Source organism: Protopterus annectens, chromosome 10.part0 (assembly GCF_019279795.1).
Source record: "Protopterus annectens isolate FY-2018-M chromosome 10.part0, PAN1.0, whole genome shotgun sequence".
In the NCBI taxonomy this organism is placed as follows: Eukaryota; Metazoa; Chordata; order Ceratodontiformes; family Protopteridae; genus Protopterus; species Protopterus annectens.
The window spans coordinates 1,509,489,327-1,509,516,859 of record NC_056744.1 but is presented as its reverse complement, the minus strand read 5'-3'; positions in this window follow the sequence as shown (position 1 = coordinate 1,509,516,859).

Below are 27,533 nucleotides of genomic sequence, written 5' to 3'. Positions count from 1 at the left end.
GATATGGCATCTAGGTCCAGAGAGGTCATTATCCGACTGTACTCTGCCCTTATCAGACCAATCATAGAGTATGATACTTCTTTTGATATGTACCTGACCAGGCATCTGCAGCAACTAGAGCAACCTCCGAAGTCCTTACAAAAGGTTTCCCAGGCCTCTGCTGAAGATGGATATTTCACAGTTGGAATTTCCCAGTAAGCAAAGACAAATAAATAAATAAATAAATAAAAAGAATACAAGGCGTAACAAACCTGCCTTATGCAGTGTACCTTAAAGCCCTTTCCCTCTACTCAGTCTCCTATAGATTGCTAGGGGATGATCTATGTCAGGCTTACAAAGGCATCCACAAACCCCCATACATATGAATCTCCTACATATTCACAAGTCAAAAAGCACCAGAAATACAAGGTCTAGGGACATTAATTTTGTCTGTGACTTAAACAGAACATCCTGGAGAAACAGATATGTATCCCAGAGACTGCACCTCCTATGGAACAGGCTTCCCATCCATGTGAAGCTGAGTTTGTCTATTACCCAATTTAAGAGCAACCTAGAGCAGTGGATGGGGAACACGAAATTGCACTGGGCCTGGCACCCATGTTTCTTACTGACAGAGGTAGCTTATAAATGTCTGGGTTTCAATGTCTTATTCAGAAACAGGACATCATTATTCATTTGGGGAAACTTGGTTGTGCTTAGACAGGTCCTCCTGGGTTGTTAGCTTAGTAACAATCTATGACTCTATTAATAACACAGCACTACCAGAATGTGTGCCATGTACATTATGATAGACCACTGGCATCTCCAACAGTCTGATTAAGACAGTGAAAATAAATGGGGCAAACATTCTGGGGTAAAAAACAATTATGAAATAAATTATATCTGTAGAGTCTTGACTTTGGTGAAGAGGTTACCTGAAATGGAAAAACTGAGTAAATATTTTCCATCTATTTCTTGTAGAGCACAAGTCATCTGTTTAATAAAAAAATGACTTGCTTCACAAACTGTATCTAAGATGCCATCTTGCAAAAAGGAAGAAAGCTTAGAGACATGTCTGTAGTGCATTATTTGGCTTGAAACTATTCTCTGGAAATTATCAATTAAATGAGGCAACTTCAAAAATAAATGTGTACTAGTCCCCACTTTTTCTGGTATTATTAATGAGATTAGTGTTGTGATCAACCCCACTTATGGTTTTAAACATTTTCCCCATTTCTCACAACTGCCTTAAAATTTACCCTTTTTAAAGAGTTTACATGTGAGTCTGTAACTCTACCATGGTCCATTAGCATTCAACAGCCAACACAAACAGGGAGAGTCACAAATTCACGTTTTTTTTCTTTCTTCCCCTGTCCTTTAAGCCTCTCCAGTCACACACCAGCTGTATTTCCCTGATGGTGGGGAATCAGCAGTGCACAAGGGATTCTTGTGCAGGGAGCATTGGAGGTGGTTTGTACTCTTCACGTTATCCTGGCCATGAGGGCATTTATTGTGTATATGTATCCTAATGCCACACCCTAGTGGTCATGTACCTCCCTACACCATCACAAAACCTACCTAAGCTCTCACCACACCTCTGTATGTACACTACTTCAAATGTATAGGCAGAAGGTACCATCACCTGCTTGGGCAACCACAGAGCACCCCCCCCCACACTTGGCTGACCACTGCTTGCTAATGCCACATGCAACCTAAACTGTACTACTCCAAAGGGCAGCAACAGCCAACCAAGATCCACCATCCTTTCCCAGGATAAGCTCCACCCATCCTCTCTTGTCTTTCCTTGAGTCACCAAAGACACTAATCAAACATAAGTCATCTGGAGGTGTAATCAGGACTTTATCCCCCTATGCCACCAGGAACCTCCGACACACACAATCACAAAATTTGATAAACTGCTGTGAAAGTAACACAGTCAGTGATTATTACACCTCCATTTGGCCAATATGAACTAGGAGTGGTGCCACAGTAAAGAAGATGGAAGTAAATAATAACTGACAGCAGTCTTCTATAGCAACATGCCACATTTTTTTTTCCTATGTAAAAAACAGGCATGTATTTGACCTCAAGACATCTAAAACCTTGGATATTGTGAAGTCACTAGTAAAATGCCCACTCTCCCAAAAGAAGATTTATTTTAGTAAGGACAAGCCACCACTCCAAAAGCCATATATCTATACCGATACACACACACACACACACACACACACACACACACACACACACACACACACACACACACACACACACACACACACACACACAAATCATCAGTTCTGAGACTGCACTAACAGCATTCACTCTTCTTTATCAAGTCTAAGTAACATTTTATGTCACTGGTGACCTTTCATTGACAATGCTCTGAGCATTGCTCTTCTGGCCAGTTACAAACAATAGGTTTCATAGTATTCAGTTTAGTGTTCTTCTTTTTAGATACTCAAATTGAATGAAATAGAATAATCATTTAAATAATCTGTTTGCTGTCATATAAATCAAAAGTTCTACAGCAGTCTTTGTATGTTATGAGACAGCACTGTGAAATATCCTACACATTTTGGAATAACATAGCTAATAGATATTACATACATTTCTGCATTCAAAAAGCTCAGTATGTGTTGGCATTTAAGGAATACTGATTAAACTATATAAGAATAAATATCATAATTCTGTAATTAGATATCATGGAGCTGAGATTTTGAAAATAAAAGATAACAAAACTGCTTCTACTTTAGAGTTAAGGTAAGTGTAGACAAACTACAGTACCATGAAACTGCCATCATTGTAAACAATCAAACTGTGCAATTCAAGTCACCAAACTGAACGGCATCTTTCAATAAACAAACAAATGTCCCTTTTTTAGTGAGGGTAACATTCTTTTGCACTTTCTGTACCCTTTAACAAGTATATTCAGCTGCAGGACGACCCATTTCAAGCTCAAAACCAAATGCAAATCCAAAGATAGGATATTAATTGGTGAAACGGCTGCATTTGAGTAAAAATAAATAACCCATTTTGGTGCAAATTTCTTAACTGAGCTGACATTTTAGCACTACAAGTTATATTATTGTCCTGCTATAGATTTTGTTATATTTCTGCTGCTATTTTTCTTGGCACAATCACAGCTTTACCAATTTCTATAAGATATAAAAGCATAGTATCTTGTGTAAGCTATGTCAGCAGGCCTGAAGTTATGTCATCTACAAAATATAGACAAATAAAGAGAAAAAATATAGTGTCAGAAGAATTAGATAGAGATAAGGACAGATAGTCAGACAGAAATAATCTCTATACATATAATTATAGCATCATGCGGTTGCATATTAAACATAAAATTATAGTGCTGTGTATGTGTTTGTGTGCAGTGGGTGTCAAAGAATGTTTGAGGATTGGAGGACATGTACATTGTTCAGTATGTTTTTGGATGATATGAAGTTTTTTTAGGTTGGTGGTTAATCTAATCAAGGGAAATTGCTTATTTACAAGTGCATCATAACAGGACTGTCACTAGTGACTATTAAATTTGACTGAATTTACAAGTTTGAGTCCCTTGGGATTATAGTTGTCTCTGGAGATTGTCTTTGTAATAGTGAATTATTCCCAGGACATTTTTTTTTGGGGGGGGGGCTGTGTAGGATATTGTTTGACCTTATTTAATAGTGAAAAAGTTAGAAGATTGGGTAGCTCAAGCCAGTTAAGGTTCTTGATAGCATGTTTTGTTATCAAGATATACTGTAAATTCTGTAGTTTTATTGCAGCCCCCAGATTAACATGCAGATAGGAGGCTTGACAGTGATTTGGTTTTGCTTATTAAAGAATCTATTTGTCTTGTAAAGTAGTTAGTTTCTGGTTGTTTTTCTGGGCCATATTTTGGATATGGAAGTTCAATTTTAAGTCTTGGTTTAGGGTTACTTCTAGCACTTTTGAATGGTACTGTAGCTCAGAATTAGTGTTGATACTGGATAGGGTGCTGCGGTGTGCTGGCATTACATCATAGGTCAGTGAGCAGTGTGTGGATGTGCCCGCAAACTGAGTTGTAATTGATGACAAAAGGAAATCAGAAAACTACATTAAGACAAATCTGTACCACCAACAAGTTCTATTAATTACATGATCTGATGAAGCTCAAATGAATGAGTGAAAGCACTTATCTGACCTGCAGTGGAATTAAAGTTGGATTTTAACCTGAGGATTTTGCCTTTCATTTGGATTTTAACCTGAGGATTTTGCCTTTCATTTCTACTTGTGACTCTGCATCAGCCTAGTTGCTCCTTTTGGTTTCATTAAAAGTTCTATTAATGTCACAGACCAGGATGAAGCCTTGCATGTGAGTTGTATGAGTGGAGATTGACTTACGGATATGCAGCAATTCCATCATGTCTGGGTCTGACACAGTCTTGTATGCTAGACACAGGTCACCTCTTAGCAGTCTGTATGTGACTGAGTAGAGGAACAGGGCTTTTAGCCTAAATGTATAGGATAAGTGTTTGAGATCCTGGATTTTTCTGGTCAGCAACCTCTGTAGTCTCTCCAGCTGCTGCATGTGCTTGGTAAGTTATATGACAAAAGGGGCATTGTGCAAGATAATGGGTCTGATAAGGGAGGTGTACAGGGATGTTATGACCTGCTTGTTCCTGGATAAAATACCCTTACTTATGAGGTGGGCCATGTAGAAAGCCTTCCATACAATGGAGGCAAAGTGGTGGTCAAAAGTCAAGTTGCTGTCAACCTGGGTGCCCAAGTCCCTCATGACTGATTGTGTACTTAGTGCATTGTTATTAATGTGATAAATAGTGGGGTGGCCATTTTCCACAAAGGGGATAATGATGCATTTCTTGGCATTCAGTTTGAGGCCATGCTTCTGGCACCAGTCATTAGTTTGGGTAAGGCCCTCTTGGAGGATGCTCACATCACTGGGGGAATTTAAGACAGTGCCCAGCTTGCAGTCATCTGCAAACTTGGTCAGCCACAGACCACTGGTTTTGGCTTACACCTCAGAAAAGTATATAACAGTAGAGGCCCAAAGACCAATCATTTTTAGAAATATGTATAACTCACTATTAACGTGGTGGCTAGTAGGCAAGAAAGAATATGTTTAGAAAATCAAACTGCATCTCCACAGCTGAAATCAATTTCCGACACTTTGTAATTGTTACTTAATGGAGTGACCCTCAGACCATTCGGGCCTAGCAAGTTCTCAAAAACTTTCCACAAATGTAAAATGATACACAGACCCTTCAATCCTATTTTATTCTTCAAAGAAGTTTCTTAATAACTTCACAGCTTTAATAAAAACAGCATCAGTAAAATATAGCTGGCACTTTCTTAAATCCCAGAGCTGGTAAACGCTCTCCCAAATGTGAGCTTGACTTTACCACAACTCGGAAATGCTCCGTAATAGCAGACACTGTTACAAATGCGCCGTAACGGTAGATGCTGTTGCAAATGCGTGAAAAACACGAAGTGTGACACACTGTACGTACTTCAAGCTTCTAGAATTGCAAAAAAAGTTTAATATAATTTTACAGGAGGTTTGTTGATGACCTTTTTATTTTATGGAAAGGTACGACATCTGAATTAATAGTATTTGTTGAATACATCAATGGCACAACACAATTTTTTAAATTTACTTTGAACTATTCAGATGAAGGCATTAGTTTTTTTAGATATATATGTAGAGAAAGGTGGGGCAGATGGGATATCCACTAGGTTATTTAGAAAGGATTGTCATGTGAGCAATTTATTACCTAGAGAAAGAATGCATCCTAAATATGTTTTTAAGAATGTGGCGCAGAACCAGTTTTTCAGAGCCTCTAGGTTGAGCATTAAAAATGAAGAGTATGAGAAGCAAATGGTTAGGACTAGTTATGAACTTATGGAAAGGGGCTATGATCGAAGAGTTATAGAGAGTAGTGCCATGGCTGTTAGGCAGTTGAGAGAGACAAGAGCCAAGCCTTATTTTTCTGAAGGGCCTCCTAGGGAAGTAAGGAGAAATGATAACATGATTAAAGTCTGTGTATCTTATTCAAGGGATGTGAGGAGGTACACAGACATTATTAATGAGCATTGGAAGATATTAGTGACAGATACGCAGATTAGTGGAATAATAGGGTTGAAACCTCAGTTTACATTTAAGAATAAAAAGAATTTAAAGAGAAGATTATGTAATGTTAGAGATAACGTTTATGATAAGGCAGTTTATGGCACCAAACCATGTGGTAAATGTGCACAATGTAAATATATTAATGAGGAGACATTTTTTAAGCATCCAGATACTGAAAGAATTTTTGATATCAGGGTTGATGCTACCCGTGAGACCATGCATGTGGTTTATTTTGCCAGCTGTTTAGCCTGTAACAGTTTTTATATAGACAAGACGGATCACACTCTAAGAGAGAGAATTAGAGAACATGTTTACCACATTGGGAAAGGGTCCAGTGTTAATGCTTTAGCAAAGCATGTTTTAAACATGGGTGAACAGCATAGATTTCATTTTATGGTTGTCTCCAGGACATATGAGAGTGTAAGGGGTGGAGATATTAGGGCTAGTACTGAAGAGATGGAGGCAAAATGGATTGTTATGTTGAGAGCAAACCATGGCCATGGGCTTAATGATAATGTGCCCATGAAACCAGTCCTTAGCAGGAGAGCACTGCATAGGTAGTTTGTTTTTAATTAATGTTTTTTAATGAATGTTTTGGTATATATCTTGATATATTAATAGGGCAATAAGGTTGAATGATTTAGTGAATAAATTATTTCTGAAGATAGTTTTTTATCAATATGTATGCATATGGTTATTTATTTAGTTTTAGTAATGAATGTTATGCCTTTAAATAGTTTAATTGAAGTCATGTGGTTTAATTATGTGTCTTTTAAGAAGGTGTGTTTTGTTGCTTTGTATATACACCTGAAGAAGCTCAGTGTGAAAGTGCTTGTGTTGCAATAAAGACAGTACTGTTGTAACTACCATCTGAAGTTACATTATTCTTGGATCCTGGATCCTACCCTCAGCAGCTTTTTTTGGATTTGTGTGCTTGCTTTTTGTTTCTGCAGAGGTGCCTGGTGTTTATTGGGCATTTTTTACCTTAACAATTACAAAGTGTCGGAAATTGATTTCAGCTGTGGAGTTGCGGCTTGATTTTCTGAACAAAGACCAATCATTGTGGTAAGCCACTTGTTATGAGTCTACTACTAGAGGTGGCTTCCCCTATTTTGATTGAGTGGGTTCTGTCTGTGAGCCAGTTAGCTACCCATCTGGTGACATACAGGTTGATGCCTAGCTGGGAGAGTTTGTCTACTATGCCCAAGTGGGGAAAAACGACTTTGCCCGACATTGCCCGATGTTGCGCTGCTTAGCACAGAGTTGCGCAAAGGTCATCAGCAGTAACATGCGGTGAACCTGTGTTACTCCTCTTTAGCATTGCGCAGCTATGCGCAAATGTATTTAAATATGTTCAATATTGGTAACATGTGGTTAGCAGTGCTCTATATTGCTTAAAATAAGGTACTCATGCCTCAGAATACATAAACATTTCACCATCATATATATAATTCATGCACTACTAAATTTAACATTTCAATGCTTTTTACAAACTTATACATAAAAAATGTCAGGAAATGTTTTTGTATACAGATTTCCCACAGAAAATGGAATGTGCAATAGTGGGACTCAAACTGAGAATGCTGCCTCTTTGTGCAAAAGCTCTAACCACTACGCTATCGCTATGTTGCTTAATTTGCATATATTTTTCTTGTTATCCTCTTCTGGTGTCTAAGCTGCTGTAACTGTAGCTAAGCAATGGGCAAACCCAGGCAACTACACGTAGCTATATCGGAAGATAAAAAAATGTATTTTTATTTTTGATTCTGTTAGTTGTTGAACATATGGGGGAGTGTAGTGTTACATTGTACACATATGAGCGGACTCACTCATTTAAATGTGAAGTTGCAGCATTTCTTCATTCCAGGGGCATGGATATTTGGACTGCTTGGCAGTCCGACACGCCTACTAAACTGCATGAACTGCAATACCAGTTATATAAATATATGTAGATGTATACGATGTCTGTGTTTATGTCTATGCTGGAAAGTTACATTTATAGTTCTATCATCCACTCACACCAGGTATTATGTAAGTGCTGTCAACTACCTACATTGATTCAATAATTAATTTTAGCATAGCTTTTCTTATTGCAGGCCATTGAAAAGTATACTGTGCTGTCCGAATGTTGTGCATACTTTTGTCCTGTTGTCCTAGGAAGTACAGAAATGTAAAGCTATGAATTTTTAGCAGGTGTCATCATGAAGCCTTGAGTTTGATTTTCTCAGTCAACACTTGCATATTTTATAAGTGTGGGGCTGTCTATGCAGGAACATGACTGCCTACTTTTGTTTGCTCGTTATTCCAGCTTTGAGGGACTAATGTGATTTGTGTCAATTTCAGACTTTGCATAGTTTCTTTAAATCACTGCTTGAGTTACTGTCACCCCACGCACTTTATTTACACTTTGCTGACCTGGTTAGTCCATCTAATCCAGTAGCCTTTTTCTGGGTATGGAGTAGTCAGTGGGTATGGGGAATGTCTATTGATGAAATGACTGTCCTTGTTGTTTGTTACTGCAATCATGACTTTTCAGGACTAAGGCATACTTAGGTAAAGCAAGCTGGAATACAAGTTGTGGTTACTGTTTATGTGAAAAAAAAAACATTAATGTTACTGCTATTGTCTTTTTTAACCTAACAGAGTCAAACCAGAAACTGTGGGTAGGCAATGGGAGTTGGGCCTGTCTGGGTATTAAATAACTGTCCCTGCTGTTTGTTGCTGTCATTCTAACTTTACAGTACCAGTGTACATGAGGGTGAAGCATTTTGGAGTACATGTTATGGCTACTGCTTATATAAGGCAAAAATTAATTTAATGTAACATTTTATTTTATCATGAAAGGCTCAAACCAGATGCTGTCAGTAGACAATGGGTATATAGGGGCTATCTGTGGATGAACTGATTCTCCCATCTGTTTGCTGTTGTAATTCTAATTTTGCAGGAGTAATGTGTATTTGTATAAAGCAAGATGGAATATGAAACATAATTACTGCTTCTTTGAAACAAAAATATATTAGTAAAATCATTTTTCTTGGTAGAATCAAGTCAGATTTTTTTATGGGGCTTACCTTTGCAGACTAATGTGTATTTAGCTGAAGCAAGCTAGAATACAAGCTTTGATTACTGTTTCTGCAAAACATTTTTTATCCTGGCAAGGTCAAACCATATACTATGGGCAGACAGTGGGTATTGCAGCTGTCTATGAATGAAATGACTGGCCCTACATTTGTGCTGATGTAATTCTGGCTTTATGTTTGTGCTGATGTAATTCTGGCTCTACGTTTGTGCTGTTGTAATTCTGACCCTACGTTTGTGCTGATGTAATTCTGGCCCTACGTTTGTGCCGTTGTAATTCTGGCCCTACATTTGTGCTGATGTAATTCTGGCCCTACATTTGTGCTGTTGTAATTCTGGCCCTACGTTTGTGCTGTTGTAATTCTGGCCCTACGTTTGTGCTGATGTAATTCTGGCCCTATGTTTGTGCTGTTGTAATTCTGGCCCTACGTTTGTGCTGATGTAATTCTGCCTTTGCAGAACTAGGGTACATTTGGATGAACAAACTGGAATACAAGCTTTGACTGCAGCTTTTAACCATTATTATTTTTTATTTAATCTGGCAGGATCAAACCAGATACTTTAGGTAGGCTATGGCTACGGGGACTGTTTATGGATGAAATGACTGGCCCTAGTGTTTTGATGATGTAATTCTGGTTTTGCAGGAATTTGGATGAAACCAACAGGGATATAAGCACTGACTACTGCTTATTTGAAAACAATATAAATTAATTAAACTGTTATTTTCTTTTCTTTAACCTGGCAGGATCAAGGCAGGTACTTTAGGTAAGTCATAGGTATCAGAACGGTTTTCAGATGAAATGGTTGGCCTTTCTATTTTGCTGTTATAATTCTGAATTTGCTGCAGTCAAGTGTATTTGGATGAAGCAAAATGGAAAACAAGCTCTGAAGACAGTTTATATAAAAATACATTATTATTATAATCAGTATTTTCCTTCCTAAACATGCCAGGGTCAAGCCAGATACTTTCGGAAGGCAGTGGGGGTGGAGTCTGTCTGCTGATGACATGAATGGACCTTCAGTTTGATGTAATTCTAACTTTACAACATTAACGTGATGCAAGCTGGAATACAAACAGTGATTACTGCTTTTGTGGCAGGGTCAAACCAGATATTTCTGGTAGACAATGGTATGATGGCTGTTTATGGATGAAATGACTGGTCATGAATTCTAAGGAGAAATGTTTGTGTTCTGAGGACAGTTTTTTGCATTGTTTTTTGCGCTGACTAAATGGGATCATTACTCTATCCAAAAGTCTGTGCCTTTGGTTTATATTCAATACAGCATGACATTAAAGTACATTTTGGGGTTACATTCCACTGTGATATGCTACAAGGGTTACATTTATTTTCATACATTGCATATACCTAAACTGTGCCAATGTAATGCAACTAAGTGAATGGATTATACTGTATTTTTAGACAGGAGGGAAGTTCAAGCTTTACTAGAACATGAACGCATGATTTCACTTTTCAGGGATCTCCTGGTGTATAAGCATAAGATTAGTAATTACCAGAAAGGGAGGCAATATGTATTCGTGGTGACAAAAACAGATGCTCCCTTATATATGAAAAAAATTCAGGTAGATCAAGGAAAATTGTTACATACTGTAGCTATAACTCCAGACTTGATTCATGATGCAGTATTAGCAAAAGATTGTCTCCATTTTAAAGCACTAAGAAAAATGTGAAAGGGTAATTGGCAAGCTAGAACACTTTACAAGAACAAGGTAAAGCAGGAGCTTGTTGCACCTGTTTGCTGTAAGAATGGGGTGGGGAGCTAGACTATGACACTTGTGTAGAAATCCAGAATAAAAACAAGAGAAGGGAGTTTGCAAATAAACTAGGAAAAAAGGCTAGAATTTGGTTGTGGTTAGACAGTAAAAAGACTCCTGCCATGGCATGGCCCTATGATAGAGCAACAGAAATCTACAAACCTAAGAGATGCCAGCATAAGAAAGGCAAATAATTATTAGGAAGTTTTGAAAGTAGAAGACAGAAGTTAGCACAAAGACATACAGCAAGCATTAACATAGAAATCAATGCAAAAATAGAAGTAAGGAACCAAAGTAAGGACCGTTAGAACAAATTAAATACCAAAAGTGGTGAGTTTGTCATAAAAATGCAGAGTTCAGATCCTTTTTTATTGTTTGGTACTAAGCAGAAAATTCAAATAAAGGCACACTTTTTCATACTACATATGTATACATACATACATTTTTAAAATATACAAGACATTTTGAATAAAAACTGACAAATTTTCCAGGGATAAGATGGTATAATAGATAAAATAGGATCTAGACCATGGATGGTGTTCAGGAGGGGAATTACTTTTACAAATATGTTAGAAAACAAGGGTACTGCTCCCCTACAAAAATGGGGCTCCAGATATGAAAAAGTGTGGGTTTTGTGCTCAATGTCACCTAGTGAAACACATAGATAAAATTAAAACCAACAACACCTACATAAGAATAACTGGGAAATATACATGTGACACTCAAGGAGTAATTTATGCTGCATTATGCTGAGAATGCAAAGGTTTTTACACTGGAAAAACCAAAAGGAAGCTCAAGGAAAGAATGTATGAGCACGCAAGAGACATTAAAAATCACAACACTAATAGTGCTTTATTTAGACATATAGAAAAATATTCTACACATAGTTTCAAGTTTATTGTTATAGAAAAAGTACCCCAAGACCTTAGAGGTGAACAATGGGAAGACATACTAGACTTTAAAGAACTTTGTTGGCAAATCATACTGAACATACATATAAAACCTGGGTTAAATTATTGTATTAGTCTTAGCAGTTATTTAAAACTGCATTCTTATGTTACTTAAGAATAAGTTTTATGAATCATATATCAGTGCATGTTTTTTTACTTTATGTAACATGTTTGCTGTACATAACATTTTATATTTAGATTGGGAAAGACAATATGGTCTTTTGCATTTGTGAGTCATCACTTGTGAGTAGATTAATTGATGATGGGTATTGATTGGATATTTTAACCACATAACTTGATTTTAAGCATTATTTAAACATTTTTTTTAGAATGGATTTATTCTGAAGAAGTCATTTGTTACACTCTGATGAAAGTGCTAAATAAAGTGAAAAAAGTGGTGCAAGGCTGTGATTCTTTCTGGATTTGGTTTTACCTTCCTATGGGATGTTAATGTCTTGGGATTCTATGACTGCTGCTAGTTTACAATCATCTGCAAACTTGGTCAGCCAGAGGCCCTTGACACTGGCTATGACTTCCAAGAAGTAGATGCCAAAAAGAAACAGACCCAGCACACAGCCTGTATGGTGGTGACAAAAAGTGTTATACAGATGTTGAGAAAATGCAGTGACGATGCTTTCTTTGGGGGTGGGAAAGGAAAGGACATTTTCCAACATGAGACAAGCTATTGATGAAATGAACCCAGAGTTAGTGGACTTACAGATAAGTCCAGCCATCCAGCCTCAAATAAAAGTTAAAAAAAATAGGAAAATGTTACTTTTAGGTAAGAAAGAATACAGCCAACGTTGTATATGAAGATAGTGAACAGGATGGGCTCATTGCTTTTTATCCTTAATTTGACTTAAAGAGAATCTCTAATATAGCATAACTAAAAATGGGAAATATTCAGTATCAATTACTAGTGTCAAAAATGTACAGGGCACTAGTAATGAAGCTAGTCCATAGTTATCTGTTGAGGTCATCAGACGGTAACCAAAATCATGGCAAGAGTAGTGCCCAGATTTTACTGTCCAGACATAAGGAAAGGGATGGAAATCTTCTGTGATTCTTGTCAAAAAGGTAAAAAACTGAATCCTGACTCAGATATAAAAGTTCCTGTATCCCAATGCCTATTGCACAGGTATCGTTTTAACATATCTTAGTGGACACTGAGGAGTCACTATTAATGGGTATCACTATGTACCAGGCATAAAAGAATTTGCTACCAAAGTTCCAGAAGCAGTACCATTATGCAAACATAGTACTACAGCTATGTCCAGTAAACTGGTGCTACTATTTTCTCGAGTGGGTATCTCTTAGATAGATACTTACCAGTCAACATGCTTACTTTATGTCAAGAAATGTCATCAATTCTTTAAAGTCAAACAGCTGAAGACATCAGATTACTATCCCCTGACTGATAATTAGTACAGAGATTTAGTAATTCACTCAAATCCATGCTTTGGAAAGTTCTTGATACTGATGGCAAAAACTGGGACCAGTTATTATTCTGTTTACTGTTTGCAATCAGAGAGGGACCATCAGCTTCAACCAGGTTTAAGTCATTTAAACGTTGTATGGCAGACATCTGAAAGTGTTGCTTGACATCACTAAGGAATCTTGGGAAGAAGAAAATACACCATGTTGAAAGTTTGACAGAACAGTGAGTTAGCTTGCAGGATATTAAAAATGGCAATGCCCATCACAAGGGAGCACATGCACACAGCCAAGGAAATGCAACAATGGGTTGATAATAAGAATGCCAAATAAAAAATAATAACCCAGGCGATCAGGTACTATTGCTAATGCCCTAAATGGAAAGATTTTGGTTAAATAGCAGGGGTCATTTGAGGTAATGGAAAGAATAAACACAGTGAACTAAATATTAGACAACCAGAAAAGAGAAACATGGAGCAAATTTAGCACATTAAATTAATGAAATCATGGAAGAATGCAGAGAAACAAGGGAGCCTTACCTGAGGTACAGCTAGAGGAATAATTGTCAAGAAAACAAAAGTAGAAGGTAAGACTATTTCTCTTAAGGTATAAGGGAATTTTTTTCAGAAATGCCAAGTAGAAATAAATTAACACAGAGAAATGAGGTTAGACTGTTGCATTTCAGAGGATCAGAGTCACAAAAACAGTTAATAACAACTTAAAACCAGGCATGACTGAAGAATCTCAAACTGACTGGATTTTGTCCTTAAACCTGATATAAGCCTTAGATTTTGCAAGAACTTTGGGTAACTGAATAACATTTGAGAGTTTGGTTGTGATCTCATGCTCAGAACTGATGAATCACCAGAAAACTTGCAAAAGACCAGACACTTGACATCACTAGGTTTGATGAAATGATACTGGCAGAAACTATGCATTCTGTCTTTGAAATTAAAAAAAAAGACTTACAAGAAGTCTCAAGTAGCGTACAGAGGCTGATGGATAACATTCTAAAAACTCACTCCCTCAACACTGCAGCATAGCTGAATGACATGACCATTGATTCTGAAGAGTGAAAGTCCCACGTAACAGAAATGTAAGTTTTGTTAGAATCCATAAGAAAAGTAAACTGGGTATAGTGAAAGCCAAATATCTGGGACAACAATTAAAACATGGTCATAAAGAAAATGGTCTGTTTTCTCCACTAGGAAGCAGATAAAGGCTTTTCATGAATTAGCTGGGCATTATAGACATCTGTACCTATTTTACGACTATTGCTTGTCATTTGACAGATCTATTAAAGGGGAAAACCCCTGACAAGGTATAATTGTATTTTGAGGCAGACAGAGTATTTAATGAACTAAAAATGACCCACTGCACTGAAACTGTGTTAGTGTTTAATGAGTGTAGTCCTTCTGAGCAGATTTGAAAATATTTATTTCAGACTAAGACCTCCTGCACCTCTTGCATCTAGGTTTAGAAAGTGTGTCCTCTGTCGTCACCTAAGGTATGGATAAACAGCCTTCATTCCTTATTACAGCTGCTAACCTTAGTTGCCAAATTCATCATATGGGCCTTTATCTCCCTGTAAGGTTTTAAAACTTTTACACTGTAAAATTTTCAGGGCATCTTTTCCCTATTTGCTTAACTTTGTAATTCATCTCATTTACTCACTTAATGATTTATTTATTATCCGAGGAGGAAACCACAACTAAATGTTAGTCTATAACCTGGAATTCTCTGTTTCTAACATTCCTTTTGGAAGGCTTGTGACCCTCCTATATGTTCTCAAACAATGGGCATTACTGTGTTTCATCTGTCTTGTGGAATGATGTAATGCTTTCATACTGTTCTTCTACTTTTATATGTTTTTTGCTTCTTTCCATCTCCCTTAGGAAGTATTGAATAACCCTGTGGGGTGGCTGTCATACAAATGTTCAAAGCATCTAAATCTTCTTGAAATTTTAGGTAACTCCTGAATGGCATCAGACGTGGTAAGAGCCGATCCCAATTATTTGCATCTTATTCTGTTTCTTTTGAAGCATTGACTTTAGGGTCTTATTAAAATGATCTACTATGCCATCAGTCTGGAGGTGGTATATGGTCAGTCTAATCTTTTTCACTTTAAAGTGCTGGCAGAGATTGTGCATCATCTTGGACATAAAGACAGTGCTTTTGTTTGTAAGTATATCTTTTGGAATCCCCTCCATGGAGAAAAACAAAACTAATACTGCCACTATGGCTTTCCTGACAAAGATATTTTTAGGAATTTAGTGGCATAATCTAGAATTGGCAATATTATTGGAATTCATTGTTGGACCTTACTAAAAGTTTAATATCTATGACAATTCCTTCAACAGTAACTTCTACTATGAGTTTGGGTATAAGTGGTATCCTAAAGCTAGGGTTAAGAGCTGCTTTCTGATATTCAAGGCATCCTTCTGCAAATCTTAAACTGATAATAAAACAGCAGTATCTGGTGGAAAATCCATTTATTACATATAAACATTCACTCACTAAACACATACTCATTAAAATACATTGAAATACTTAAAATATAAAATTAAATTGACATTAAAACCTCCTAAAGAATTTAAAACATGAAATATAATTTCATAAAACCTTTATAAATTCACTCTTTTAAAGGCCAATAAAGTATTGATATATGTTTTCTAATGTAATCCTGGTTTATAGGTTGCATCCAATAACAATTGATAATAAAACTAATGTACCTCAAGATGTGCTGTCCTTTCAGACAAAACAACTTTTCGAAAATTAAAAAAAAATTCTTAAAATGTTGATGTTGCTTGAATGCTAACAATGCATTTGTACCACCACCCATTGAAATGGCATAAACATGCTGCAAAATTATTTTCTTCAATGAGTTCTTAGTCTTTCCCACATAAAATGCTGGACATGTTAAGCAATGTTCTAACTAGAGCACACCACACCACTAGTATTGCAATTAAGTTTATTGTTGGGTGACAAAACTCTCAAAAAATTGGGCAACATTAAATTTGTCCCTTCCTAAATAAAACTACACTGGAATCAACACCCGCACTTAAATATGCACTTTTTAGCTATAAAACAATTGAGAAACTATTCTGTTTTCTCTAAAAAAAAGTTTTTTTTAATTTACATTTATTCTTGTGCACCAAATGAGGCCTATCACCTAAAACCACTTCACATCACAAAGGATCTATAACACAGTTCCAGTTTTTGTAGCCTCATTGTACTCATAAATCATCACCCTGTGAAAACCATTAACAGTGCAATTATTAGTTTCAACATCAACTTTTCAGGATCAGCTAAAATTGGTTGAAATATTCTATTCCTATCAGCAACAAGTTCCTGTTTAGTTGCCTCCTCCATAATCAATGGAGAGGCCCTCTTCAAAAATGTCTTAGAATATCCAGCTAAAACAAAAATTGCATATCATCAGAAACCAATCTAGACAGTCCAATCATTTGCCCCTTAAGCGCATTCCTTTTCCACCATGGAGGATGAAAACTTTTAAAATGTAGCAAACCATAAGAATGGCTATATATATATATATATATATATATATATATATATTTATATATATAGAGAGTTCCCCTTCAGAATATCGAACTACTGAAATCTCGAATTTCAGTAGCCCAAGACCAGGAAACCGAAACTCCAGAAGCGCAAAATTCAAAATCCCGAAGTTCAGAGATGTTGAATTAGCAGTTCTGGTGTTGTTCTGTGTTCATGGCTGGTTGGAGATTTAGGTAAGTGTTAATGTTTTACGGGTTTTGGGTAGGGGCTTTAGTGTGTGTCAGTGTGTTTTGTTAGTGCGATGTGTGTATGCGAGGAGAATGTATAGTGTAGTGGTATTTTTGTGTGTCTGTGTAATGCAACCTCAGAGTTAATATATTTAAGTGGGGTTGTGTGATGAGTGCAGCCCCTCACATCGGGGGTGTATGTAGGGTAGGTTTGTGTGTTTGTGTGTGGGGAGGGAGGTATATGTATGTGTATGTATGTGCTGTATGGTTACTGTAGAAGTTGCGATTTTTAATTTCGCGCTTCTGGGGTTTCGGTGTTTCGGAAGTTCGGCTTTATGGTCTCGAGATACTGAAATTCGAGATTTCAGTATTTCAAGATTATAAAGTAGAACTATATATAGTGAATTAAAAACAAATTTCTGCTCTATTCTTGAGAATTTTCATTCCCAAAAAATTGATTTCACAAAAATTAAACTGCAATTTAAAAGACAAAAATGAAGTAGTACTACTAATATAATCTATAAAAAAAACTCCCACTACCTCTAGACCACAATATAAAAATGTCATCCAGGTGCTGTAAATACAATTTTAGATGGTTCAAAAAACTGGAAGCAAAAATATATAATGTTTCCCACCACCATAATACAATGTTAGTGACCACAGAGGTTGTGACAGCTTCTATCACTATCCGAGTTATCTGTTTGCAATTTTCATATTCATTTTTGGATAACAACATTTCCATACATTCTGCAAACAGGTTGATTTGATGATAGTTCAAGATTTGTACCCTCAACTAATGCTTCATTAAACCATTGTACATCAATAGTGTGTGGGATGAATAAAACAGGTCTTTAACATCAATAATTAAAATTAATAAATTGTCTTCATACTGAACCTGTTTCAATTTTACTAAAAATACCATGTATCTTTTAAGACATAAGATTTATAAACAAAAATTGCCGCAGGCTTTGAACAATCAACTTCTCTAGCAGTTCAGTTTTATAGCCAACTGCCACCACAATTTGATGCAATGGTGGGTCTAAAACAGACTTATGTATTTGTCAAACCTGTGGTTCCTAGGAATTTGGGGTATCCCAAAATACTAGCGGCCATGGGTTTTACAACTTTTAAATATTCATAAAGAACATCATCTAGCCTCCCATTAATTATCTAACCATAAATCCAACTTAGAATATGTAATAGTCATCTTATTGTTAGTCACAAGAGTAAAAAAGTCTCCATTAATTAAATAATGCTACACTTTCTGCGAGTACAGAAGACTTTCCATTATAACAACCACACCATTTTTGCCAGGCTTCATTTCCCTTACCAACATGTTAATGCTTAAATCATGCATTAAAGTTATCTCATCAGGGTATAAATTAAAATATTTGTTCTGAACTTGTGGTGCTAACAGTCTGAAATACCTTTCATACACCCTCTCAATGGTAACTAGAGAGGACACCAGTGAGGGTATTTACATACCAGCCCTGCATAAGACTATCCGAAAATTGTTAATCGACATTGTCTTTAAACCACATGATTAAGTTCAATTAACATGAAAATAATTTTAGTTCCTGTAAATGCCCTATGAGGCTAAATCACAGAGAAGGAATAAACTTAAAGCCTTTACTGAGTAGTTCACCATATAAAGTTATACCGCCCATGTAAATGTAATTGTAAATTTTATATTCATTAAAAATAAAAACAGCACCTTGAGAGACAATAGGAGACTTAGAGGTATCACATACCGTCACCATCACCGGCCCTTTCCCCTTCCTCTCTCACTGGTCGATTATGGGGGTCCCACTCTATGTTTGGGCCATATTTTGATGATAATTCCTCTGAGATCTTTACAACCTGCTCATATTGTCCTGTAAGATTGCAAGTAGTGAAGGGGGGCATTGCCAAAAAGAAAATCATTCCCTGTTGATGTTTCTATAATATTAATTTCATTACTCTCAATATCCTGCTCAGTGTTCAATATCCCCTTTCAAGGTGACACAATGTTCAAAGGACAAGGGTGGACTGTCTTCTTTCTAAAGTCTCCATTGTCCCTTGCTGAATTTTTTCTTAACTTTTCTTAATAACTTCACATTGTCTATCAACCTTTTGAAAAACCTGTGGAAAAGAATCCTGTAAAGAAGGAAACTGCAAATCATTTGTGATTTCTTCCTTCAGCAGTTTGATTCCTCCAAACTCTTCATTTCTCTTTCATTGTCTTGTGCAATCATACCCATCAGCTTTAGACTCATCCAATGAAAGAGCTGCAACAATTTTCCATGGAGGGTAGAACCCTCCATCAAACCACTGGGATACTTATAGATAAGTAAGCCTTTTGAAACATGCTTAGCTGAAAAACTGCCCTGAGAAAAGGCATTATCCTTCTGAAGACACCTATATTTAGAAAGCAGCTTTTCAAATTTAACAATCTTTTCCCCTTAGAGTACCAGAATTATCTACTGAAACAGCACTCACACCTTTTGTAAAGTGAAATTATCTGGAAAACCATTCATTTAGTTCAGCACCACACTTAGCAGGCCTAGTGTTAGCATTCGAAGTATTACCCTGACTTTCATTCTGCAATTCCTGCTTGTGTTCCACTTTGGTAAGCACAGATGCAGAAAACGAACCAGCCAATGGGTGAATAGTTAAATCCAGTGTATTCCGTGCCAAAGTGCAGTCACCTTGTGTATTATCAGCATGCTGACCAGATAACTCATGCAGAAAATTGATAATACCATCCAGTTTAGCAGACTACTGACTGATGATTCCCATCAAAACACAAATCTCATAAGAGAATGAGACAGGAACAGTGGGTGTTGAAACTTCACACACTCCCCACTCACCCTTCCCATGCAAATCCAATGACCTTCCTCTGATGAAAAATACATACAAATAACCAGAAACAAAACACGAACTTTCCCAAAATCAATAAAGAAAAAAGTGAAGCCAACAGCGGAAGCCACAGCACAAATTTATTTGATAAGCATTTTCATTCTTACAAACAAAGAATGTCGCCACAGTAAAAAAAAAAAAAAAAAAAACTTCCTGCATAACCACCATATCATCTAGTGGAAAAAAACATTTACTACACACAAAAATTCAATTGTTAATGCATACTCACTAAAATACATTGAAATTCTTAGAAAACTGACAAAAAAAATGTAAAGAATTTAAAACATTAAATATAATTATGTAAAACCATTATAACTTCACTTTTTTAATTTATTACAGCTGTGTGATGCCTCTAGGTGTATCTGTAATTACATCCTACTGACTCCTCAAGGCATCAAATATTGCTTGTTCATATTTGCATTAATAATTCTAAAACTATGCTATATACAAAGTATTGCAAGATTTCATCTTAATTCTTACATAATAGCAAGCCCAACTCCCTTGATATTTGGCCTCCATCTAGAGCTGGTCAGGATACTGGGCAGGATTCATGATGGCGTGCACGGAGTCTAAGAGTCATGTAAGACTCCATGCAGCCATAGCGATCCAGGAACAGCCTGTATTTCCGTGTAAGAGACCAGCTAATTACCTCACTTGCAGCAGAAAGGCATGCAAATGAGGTAGTTTAGCAATCCACAAAGCAGAAACCATCCCGTGTAAGAGTCGTGTTATCTGCAGAAATGTACTCAGTTGACAACTGAGTACGGTTCTGCAAATAATACAATGGAGCCTTGTCAGCTCCAAATAAAGAGTGCATATGTACCAGGCAGCATGCCAATGGCCAAATATGTGGCCATTGGCAATGTAACCCGATGCAAAAATAAAATAAAACATAAACATAGCGCAGTGCTGCGCAAACAGGCTGCGCTATAAAAAAACCTAAAAATAAAAGTTTTAAACCCACAAATGTGGGTTTTATGCAATGCATGAATTTATAATGTAGGGAATGTAGGGAATAGCAGACTGAAAACAACATGGCCACCGAGTAGTGGTTGCTAAGGGGGGAAGCTGAGTGTAAGACATGTAACCAAGCATTAGTAGGCAATCCTATGTAAATGAATGGCAGGATAGTGAATCTCACTGTCACATAGCAAATGAGCACATTCCGTGTAGTGTAAGAGTTGGATAAGGGGAGTAAGAGAGCAGAAGATAGGTGACATTACAGGGGGAATGTCAGAAAGAAATAAAGCTCATTGGAGCAAAGTGGCATGTGAAAGATGTCAGTCACACATCATGGAAAGAGGAGTGTCAACAAATAGGCATGGGAAAGCCAAGAAATGGAAGGTGTACACTATGGATAACACCAAAGTTTCTTGCTGGGTGTGCATGCACGTGTGTGTGCCCCGGGAGGCGTGAGTAAGACAGAGTGCACGCGTGTAAGCGCAAGTGCATGCGTTTAAGGCAGAGTAGCCAATTAGGAGCCTGTGTAAAGACCTTTAAACTTGTTTGCGCTGGTGTGCGTGCATTTTAACCTGAATAAGCAGATTCTAGTCCGTGTAAGCATGTGTGCGCACGTGTTAGCTACTGTGAGCGTGTTTCCGCTGGTATGCGCATTGTTCCCCCCTGAGGAAACAAAAAGGAAAAAGGAAGCAGGAGAAATAGTAGGAAGCTAGCAGGGAATACTGGTAGAGCTAGCAGGTGAAAACAATCAGAAGCAGGCAATTACACAGGCAGAACACTAGCCCAGCCCAGCACTTAAAACTCTGCAAACAGCAGTGCAGTATGTTTCTCTCAAGAGACACTGCAACAGAGGAGTAAGCTACTAGAAGTGAAAACTGAAAAAGCTTCACTCAGACCAAAAATGCTAGGATCTGCCATAGCTGTTATAAGGAGACATATGTGACTTGCTGAGGGTGGTGACAATGCAAATGCTGCCGGACAACCCACAGTGAGGAGACGGAGAAAAGTGTACAGGCCCAGGGTCACCTACCAGGGGTTACATGAGCTGGAGATAGTGGAGCACTATAGAGTGGACAGAGACCTCCTGCAGCAAATTGTTGAGCTGTGCAGGCCACGCCTCACACACAGAACCAACAGAGGGGAACCCATCCCAGTTGAAACCAAGGTATGTGTTGGCCTAAGAATACTTGCAACAGGTACCTTCCAGAGACCAACTGGTGATATGATGGGGATCTCATAGGCATCAGCATCCAGGGTACCGCACCAGTTCCTGGATGCCATGTCAGCACATGTCGGAGATCATGTATATTTCCCCAATTCCCATGAGGTATTGGCCAGCAATATGTGTCTCTTCCAGCAAATAGCGGAATACCCGGAGGTAGTGGGTGCAATAGACTGCACGCATATACGCATCAAAGCACCAGCTGGTGAGCGGGGTAGGGCCTACATTAACCGCAAGGGCTTCCCCTCTATCAACTGCCAGGTCGTGTGTGATGCCCAGGGCATAATAATGAATGTGTGTGCTGGCTGCCCTGGAAGCTACCATGATTCCCATATCTGGCATCTGACGCAGCTGTACCAGGCATTTGCCAATGGGGACATCCCACATGGTCACTTAGTGGGGGATTCTGGATATGCACTGGAACCGTGGCTGATGACACCCATCAGAAATGCACACACACCTGAACAAGAATGCCATAATGAGGCACATGCACAAACACGAAACGTAATCGAGCGTGTGTTTGGGCTGCTCAAGTCACAGTTCCGGTTCCTGGACACATCTGGTGGACCCTTGCAGCACTCACCAACTACATGTACCCAAATTGTCATGGTATGTGCTATGCTACATAATATGATTCTGCAAAAACAGCTGCAGCAGGACCAGCATAGGGCCGGGCCAAACAGCTCCCCACCATTGCCAAGGCCATCACAGGCAGAGCATGACTCGGAGGAGGAACTACCTGAGCCTGCCCCAGTAGGCAGGAGGAGGCATGCCCAGTATGCCTTGGCCTTGGCAAAGAGGCAACGCATAGCACAAACACTGGCTCAGTAGGAACCCTGGGAATGATACCTCTCTCTGACTCACACATATAGTAAAAAGGATGCCTAAGTTGACACAACCTGCTTCCAAACATGTACAGGGAGTGTAGTATATGCATCCAACATAGGCAGCCCTGCAGCACCACCTGAGGCATGATTGCCATGTGTTAAGCAATGTAACACCATCTAGTATATGCAAACTTGATGACGCTGACTAACATCCTACCCTCACCAAGCATGATGCCACAATATGAAGACAAGATGATCAATTACAATAATTGGCTGAAGTATTGCTGTTAGTCAAAGGGGATCCAATGCCTGTCAGCCTGGGATGACATGCTGAGCAAGACATGATGCACCACCTGCTAGGGATGGCCTGCACCCTTCACTCCTGGCCTTTTGGATACTGGCAAAGGCTGTTGTCACCCCCACTGTGCCTTGAATAGGTAAGGCTCAAAACACAAACCCACCTCCATAGGTAGCACAAGGGAAAAGAACCTAGACGTAATGCTACCCAATGCCAGAAGTCTAAACTGTAAGATGCATGCAGTCCAAACTCTCCTCAGCATGGAGAATGTTGATATCTGTTCTGTAACAGAAACCTGGGTCAAGGCTCACAAGAACACCCTAACACTACCAGGTTACACCTTATACCATGCTTTACAGCCCCAAAACATGGAACAAGCTACAATAGGAGGGTGGCTATCAATAATTGTCAAGGATAACCACACCCCCAGGTTGGTACCACAGCAAGAAGCAGCATGGACTATCCATGGGCAAGTAACAGTGGCTAAAACCACCTCCCAGTTTGCAGACTGCTACAGACCACCCTCCCAAACCCAGGAACCCCACTCAGCCTTCCTGAAGACACTGCAGGGTATGAATGTCTCTCCAAATACCAAACAATGTACACACAAATTACCACATAGGTGGTAATCCATTACGTATGGAAGAAGTAATCAGGGACCTAGGGACACAAGTGGACAGTAACCTCTCATGTGACACTCACATTGCCAAGGTGGCTAGAAAGACCTTCAATATTGGCCACCTTATCATGAAAGGATGCACATCTAGATCAAAAGAGGTCATTGTGCCACTATACTCTTCTCTTATCAGGCCCATAATTGAGCACAATGCCCCATTTGGGATGCACCTTACCTGACACCTGCAGCAGTTACAAAGACCCCAAACATACCTCACAAGAGGATAAAGGGTCTCCAACATTTGTCATCTGCTGCCCGGCTGAAGAAACCCCAGCTCTATTCAGTTGCATACTGCCCACTCAGAGGCGATATATGCCTGATGTACAAGACCATGTCCAATCCAGAATTAATGGACATGCTCCACTTAAAAAAATCCAGATCCAGCAGAGACACCAGAGTGAGAGATTTGAGCATCAACACATAAATAAATAGGATGTGCTGGAGGGACAGATTCATAACCCAGAGGCTCCCTACACTCTGGAACAGAATCCCAGTCCATGTTAGGCAGAGCCCCTCACCGACACTCTTCAAGAGAAATCTTGTCGAGTGCATGGGAGATTGTAGATTTACACTGGGGGTCATCTCTGTGTCACTTCTAGTAAAGTAAACCATAAATGGGCATAATATCCACATTGCAAGGGGTGGTGAAAGCCACACACAGTCTGGCTAGGCTTAAAAATGCCCAGGGCAGATAGCCTAGTATGAACCTATGGACCTACGATGATACAAATTGTGCAGGACACGAAGGATAATCATACAGCTCTCTTAACTGATGGTAGGAACCTTGGTGGGAATTCACAGATATGCTCTGCATTCCTCAAATATCACAAACAATACACCAAACCCACACACATTGCCAACATCCAACCTGACAGGTTCAGTGCAAACTCCTCACCACCACCAAAATGCCAAATATCTATCCCAGCAGAGTACTGACCCCCTGACATTGCAGATGCTGAGGTAACAGCCAGCATCTTCAAAGCAAACCACACAGCATCAATGGTACAAGATGGTGTCCTGGGTTGTGTCCAACAAGAACTCTAAGAAGAATGGAACACCAAGTAGCACTACCGCTCACTCTCAGTCTTACCACAGGATATGTACCCAAAGAGCAGTGTACAGCAACAGTGGTCCCTCTCCACAAAGGTGGTGCCTGAATGGATACTGCAAACTATCACCCCAGAATCCTGACTAGCTTGGTCAGCAATGTTATGGAAAGGATCATCATGGACCCCAGAAATAAAGATATTGGGTAACTACAGACATTGGACCCTACCCAGTGTGGCTTTCTTAAGGGCAGATCCTGCCCCTTAAACATGTTTGACTCATGTGAAACAGGCACCAAGGCCATTGATGAGGGGAAAGTGGTCCACACAGCCTATCTGGACATTGCTAAAGCCTTCCATACAATACCCCAGTTGTTCATTACAGATAAGCTCACCAGCCTAAATATAAACCCTTATTCAAGTAGATGGGTTGCAAACCAGCTCAAGGACAGAACAGACATGGTCAGAAATGCTGCAGCCATGTCAGACTACAAACCAGCTACAACTGGCATCCCACAAGGCTCAGTCCTGGGACCTCTCTTGTTTGGTATATATTTCCCATAGGTACAGGCCAACATGGAAGGACTGTGTCTGAACAGGTTTGCAGATGAATGCAAACTGCTCACCATATCGGACCCTCCAGCTGATACAAGCATACTACAAAAGGGCCACATAGAAACAGACAACTGGTGCCGCAGCCATGTCATCAAGCTAAATGCAGAATAATGTATAGTCATCCCCTTTGGAAAAACAGTACGTGCCCACCAATTACCACATAGGTGTTAACCCATGAAGTACTTTAGGAGTAATAAGAGACCTGGGGACACAAGTTGATAGATATGTGACAACCATGTGGCCGTAGTGGTTACAGAAACATACCATATACCCACCTAATCATGAAGTTATGCACATCTAGATCAGGGAGGTCATCGTGCCTCTCCAGTCATCCATCATCAACCTCACAATTGCATACAATGACCCTTGTGGGATGTACCTTAGCAGACACCTGCATCAACTGGAAAGACCCCAAAAGTACCTCACCAGGAGGATCAAAACGCTCTAACAGATGCCATGTGTTGCCTGATTAAACAAACTGCAGCTCCACACAGTGCCATACTGCCTGGCCAGAGGTGATCTGTGCCTGATGTATAAAGCCATGTCCAAGCTGGAATCAATGAACATGCGGCACCTTGTAAAATCTGAATGCTAGTGACCTATGCACATGAGAGACCTGAACCCCAGCACTGACATAAATAGGACATGCTGTACTGATTGATCCATAACCCAGAAGCTCCCTCCACTCTTGAGTAAACTCCCAGTACAGGTTAGCCAGAGAGTCCCTCATTGACTCTCTTCAAGAGGAATCTTGATGAGTGGATGGGAGATGGTAAGTTTACCCTGGCTATCACTTGTATGTCACAGGTAGACAGAGGCACAGTACAGTAACCTTGAAATATGTCATGGCAAACTCCAGTTAAAATGTGTGTTGATGGAGAAACACACTCTCTGACTAGCATTAGATATGGCCTAGGATACATAGCTAGTGTTTGTCAATGTCCACCCAAGTTGTGGAATACACTACCAATGTTGGACAATCCTGGTCTAAGTCGTCCATATCTGAACAAAATGCAACATGGTCGTATCTGCACAACTGGCCCTTAATCAGTCTTTTGTGCTCACTATGAATATTTAAAGCAGTGATAGGACTGAAACCCAGGATACTGTCCACCACAGTGAAAGTACTGAACCAGTACACTATACGATAGTACAGTGTTTGGTCAGTATGAAAGGATGTTGACAACTGTATGCAAACTATCCCATGGAAACCATGCAGGCACAGCATAATCCCTGTTAGGTTCAGACACTAATCAGTTGGGCAGTAAGAACACAACATGACTTCCAACACACAACTGTACATGTGAAATATAGATGAAGTTCACACACAACCACAAATGTGGAGGACCTCAGATCTCAACATATGGAAAGCTCACACTGGGCATGCTCGTTCACTTTGATAAATGAGACATATGTCATGCAACAAGCCATGTAAAGCATGAACTGGGCATGCTCACACACTTAGGCCATGTCTCAGTTCAGCAGTTGCCCACACATATCTGGCATTTGTATGTGTTAATCCAGGAACCTCCCACAATACAGCAATCTGCCCAGTGCATGCAGTTAAATGACAACAGAGACATAGGTAAAGTACTGGATCCCTCTCATATTCAAACAACTTCCACAGATACACAAGTTGTTCATAGAAATAGGGAAAGCTATGGCAATAAAGACCTGCAAACAGTTTATCAGCAACAAATATTGTGCATCTGACAATTAAACATATGGCTGTAGAGGTCAATAATAAGCTGTTTGCCCTAGGGAATACATAAGCCTATCCAGAGTGTATTTGGCGTCTGCCTCCACAGTACAGTAGGCTACTGTGCCTCTGCAAAGTTAATGCATATATATGCTATCCCCCTTACTGCCGGATAGTAATACATGTACATACCTCTTTATAAATAATGAT